General features: G+C 48.5%; 1 pseudogene; it reads left to right on the top strand.

Moving 5' to 3' along the window:
• The first annotated feature begins 3,914 nt into the window (after positions 1-3,914).
• LOC111732130 lies at positions 3,915-4,033 on the top strand (annotated as a pseudogene).
• Positions 4,034-4,889: the final 856 nt, after the last annotated feature.

The raw sequence follows: 4,889 nt of genomic DNA, 5'->3' as shown, positions 1-4,889 counted from the left end.
GCATTCTGGTCACATTAAATGCTTTGTGACGTTAATGTTTTATTAAATAATTTCGATGCCACTTCACCTCATTCCAAAAGCATAAGAGACAGTGGGACCGAATCACAAAATTGGCCATTTCTACAGACCCGAGACCTTCCTTTGCTTTTCAAATAAGAGACCTAAATTTAAAATGTCTTTTAAAAATTACTTTTCCATTAACGTTTGCATGTTTATTTCTTTCCCATATACGCTGACTTCTGTTGTCATTATTTCTTGTACGGACTATATTTTAGAGCCGTTTTAGGTTTACTTCCCACAGACCCTCGAGCCCACCCTGCACGGCCTCTTCCATTATCAGTGAGTGGCACGTTTTTTACTAAGGATGAGCCTCCTTTGTCTCATCCTTATCACTCAGAGTCTATAGTTTACATTAAGGCTCACTCTTGGTGTCGTACATTCTGCAGGTCTTGACACGTATAGAATGACTCGCAGCCAGCAATAAAATAGTGTGAACGGCATCGCGCTGTCCTGGAAACGCTCTGCGCTCTGCCTGCTCGGCTCTCCAGCCGCTGGCCCTTTCACAGTCTCCACAGTTTTGCTTCTTCCAGAACGTCATATGGTTGGAATCACGCCGTATGCGTGATTCTAACACGTAGAGGCTGTGGGCCCTTCTCCATATCTCTGACCCACATCTGGCTGCCCACGTCACTTCTTTCATCTCTAATTCCTTAAATGAGTGTCTGGGGCTCCCCGAGTGCCTTGAAGGAGACACTCTCTCCACCGCTGATTTCAGTGGTGCCCAGAGCTAATGTGCCCTGAGAAAGGTGACATGTCCTGATGCTCCAGAATGGCCATCCCTCCAGATGCTGGAGAAGGGTTGGCTCCATCTGGAGTCAGGGAGAAGTTTCTGTCTGGAGCTCCCCATCCCTCACCAATGTGCCAGCATCTCCCCTTAATTTAGAAGCCTCTCTGTGTCCTGTAAAGTTGTATCACTCCACTTACCTGTGAGTGGTTTATTCCGAGTTGAAGGTGGCATGGTGAAGCCGAGACGGTATTTTTAGAAGGGACACGAGCCATGGTTTCTCAGTATGGCTCCATTGCTCATCTCTTCATAGTTTTGCCAGATAATTTAACCACTGTTGAGGCTTTCTTTTTGTCGTCTGAAAAGACGGGATAACAGTCTATGTCTTGTTCTATCTTAGCACAGGTATGAGAGTCCAACAAAGGAATAAATACAGATGAACTCTGCACAGCTAAGGCATGCGGGTCCCTCCGAGGAATGGCTATGTATACAACTCCCACAGTGGCCCTTAAATCTCGAAGGTAAAAATTTACAGGCTGTTCCCCATGACTCTCAAGAATGCAGTGAATCCGTGAGTGCCACCTACTGCATTAGCTCTTTGGGACGTGTGTGTTGTTATTGGTACGTCGTCTGTGCGGTTACCTGGGTTAGTAATTCCTGTCCCGAATGACTTCTAAACAGAAGGTCACGGCTGTTCTTCCACGCACTGTTCCGTCATGTTCCTGCCATAGTTCTGTGCTCGGGGTGGCCTTCTTTTCCTCAGTTCTAATCCTAGCCAAATAATAGATGACAGCGAACCACAGACACCAGCACAACCCTGATTAACGGAATTACACATCCCCTTCCATCCGAGCATTTGGAGACTAATGGCAATATGCATAATGACATGCCACATGCTTCAGATGCTATCGGGATATCCTGGAAGGAATATTTATTGCCCATGGGTGGAATTCATCAGCGGGAAGGCTGACATCCTGTTGGCAGGCGGCTCCCCTATTCCCTGGGAATCGATCCTATGTGTAGTGATTTGAACGATGCGTTTTTCCCTTGCTGGCTGGCTTCTTATTTGTTGTTACACATCTTTTATTTGGCTTATTATTCACAAAGTAATTCAAACTCAATCAGACTTACTGGCTTTGCTCATGTGGATGAACTCGTTAAGAATTTTACCTGAACAGACCATATGCTGCATGAGACGTGTGACATTGGGGAGGCTAAGTGCCCGGGGCCAAGAGTCAGAACAGCCAGGGGCTGCATCGGCTTTGCCACACACGAGTTTGCTGGCCCTGGGTAAGGCTGTGCCTCAGTTTCCTCACCTGGGCACTGGGAACTGACTTCGTAGGGTTGTTCTGAAGAGTCGAGAGGACAGATGTCACGTGCCTGGCCCGGGCGCTGGCACAGGTTGATGCTAAAATTCTCACATTTGCTCCTGGATCCTCAGCGCTCCCATCTCTCAGATCAGGAGCTGATCATTCTGTTTCCCAGAATTTTGGGATAGTCACACAAAATAATTCCTGCAAGAGATTTCACTCCATCCTGTAACTTCCATTATTATAAACAACAGGCGTTGGTGCAGACCACTTGTTTGAACAAAAGTTACTTCAGTTCAGCAAAATATTTAGAGTATCTTCCATCCAAGAATATCCAGATATTCCAAAATATCTGAGCTACGGCCTGGCCTGTGAGGAGCGCACGGCTCAACAGAGTGACAAATGCACCGACAAACAGTGCAGTTTTCAGACGGCACGTGTCACAAACGAGTGAGTGAGGTGGAAACATAGCAAAGGGCGTGTCATCCTGTGGGCTCAGGGAAGACTTCCTGGAGGAGACGACAACCAATGTGAGTCTCGGAGGAGGCGACGGAATCGATACACATTGGCAAAGTCATGGGGAGGTGGTTTGGGGGTTCCCGATAAAGGGAAGAGAAGGAAGAAGGCACAAAGCCACGAGCGCGCGTGAGTGCACGTGCGTGTGCACAAGCATGTGTGCGTGTGAGCACACGCACGTAGGAAATGCCAATTTAGTATTCGCTCGGGTGTACGACTTGAGACGGGCTGCCGCGGGAGGTAGGACTGAGCCAGAGACACCCCCGGGGTGATGGGGGCCAGGGCATGATTGTGAGTCAGTTTGCGTGTTAGAAAGATTCTCCTGCATGCCGTTTGGGGAATTCGTTAAAAGGACAAGAAGAAAGACAGGGAACAGCTAACTGGCTCTCAAGCTACGGGAGGAGAGAGGACAGGCTTGCAGGGCGAGTGTGCGCATGTGTACGTGTGTCGAGGGGGTGCTGAACTTGGGGGGCAGCCAAGATGATGGGGGCTCCGCCGACACTGAATCGTCTGTGGGAATTGTAGCCTTCGCAGCTCCGGAGCAGACCAGTCCCCGTACGGCAGCAGCTGGCTCGCACGTGGCCGGCGCCTTACCTGCCGCTCAGCACGTGCTGGACGAGCGCGGACGGCAACGACCTGCAGCACGTGTGCCAAACCGACGGAGGCGCGTGCACTCAGGGGCCGTCATCAACTCTTTTTCAAAACAGGGACCTACCGATGTCCATTTCAGAGTCAGGCCAGCCCCACTATGGGAGACGCTCTGTGTCGGGCCTTCTTAGCATTCCAAATGACTCGTCACATCCGAAGATCCGACAGCCAACCCAGGGCATTGGCAGGTGAGCAGCTACTTAGAGAGGTACAGACTCACAAGGAGGCCCTATCATACCCGGGGTGATGTTTTGGGGAAACTCATTATGAAGCTCTTTTCCAGGGAGAGAGGGAGAGGCCGGTGGTCCAGGCGGCTTCGGGCACATTTCCAAGAAGCCTTCGGAGCGGCGTCCCACGTCGGGCATCCAGTGAGGGCTTGAACGTGAAGAGACAGGAGCGTGAAGGTGTCCGTCCCCTCCACCCAAGTCGATGCCGGAGTGCGGGGCGTTTGTAGAGACACTATTCGGGGACACGGGTGCGAGGTCCCACACGGCCTGCGTTTTGGACTGTGGCTTTCCACCTCTCGTTTCTCCGTAAATCCGGTCCGCCCTGCTCTCCAGGTTCTAGGATTCTTCAAATCTCCAGGCAACCCAAAAGAAATGACCATTCTTCCTTTCGTTCTAGCACAAATATGTTCGTTTTAAATTCCCTAGTTTGTCTTCGGCCACGCCACCCTGAACAAGCCCGATCCCGTCTGATCTCGGAAGCTAAGCAGGGTCAGGCCTGGTTAGTACTTGGAGGGGAGACCACCTAGGAAGACCAGGTGCTGTAGGCGCCAAAGAAATAAATAAATAAATATAGATAGATATAGATATAGATATAGATATATATGAATGAATAAATGAATGAATGAATGAATGAATTCCACAGTTCTGTCGTTTCAAAAGGTTTGCGGTGGGAAGGAGTTCGGCCAAGTGTGCTGTTTCTACCGTCTCCATCCATTCTCCTAGCGAATGTGATGGGCCGTGGGTCCTCGTGCCCATGACCTCCCGGAGACGATCCACACAAAGAAGAGTGTCAGCGCGCGATTCCCAGTGCCCGGGCTGCTTTGAAGCTCTTGAGCTGTGCCTCGTTCCCAAACTTCCAACTTTGCAATAATAAGACTTGTCAAAGATGTCATATGCCCCGTACAGGCAACAAGTAGGCAGAATAGAAACAACTGATTACTGAAAAAAAAAAGACAAATCTGTGTTTCGGAATACCTGTGCTTTTAGTTCGCTTTAGGGAAAAAAAAAAAAAAAAAATTTTGGTTTTAGTTCTACGACTCTCATAGCTCTGAAGATTTTGGAACCCAGTTGAAGTTGTGCAAAACCATTAACAAAATGTCATCTTATGTATTTTCGATTGTGTTGTTAGCAATTGATTAGAGCCCGTAAATTCGACTGCATCGAAGGTTTGTTTTAATTTTTTATTTTTTTGTATCTTAGGATAAGGAAGAATGGGGGTGGTTAAGAAGACTAATATTAACGTTTGCCCTGAATATGAACTTAAGCCATGACATTTTACATCTTTCCAAAACAAATATCATTAACTGCATCTTACATCTGCAGAAGGAGAAGTAGAATTCTCGATGCAGGAGCTTCCGTGACAAGTTCAGAGCTGTGTGTTCAGTGGGCAGGACCTGCCAAAAT

Source organism: Pteropus vampyrus, unplaced genomic scaffold (assembly GCF_000151845.1).
Source record: "Pteropus vampyrus isolate Shadow unplaced genomic scaffold, Pvam_2.0 Scaffold429, whole genome shotgun sequence".
Taxonomy (NCBI): Eukaryota; Metazoa; Chordata; class Mammalia; order Chiroptera; family Pteropodidae; genus Pteropus; species Pteropus vampyrus.
This window is presented reverse-complemented; position numbering and strand designations above follow the sequence as displayed.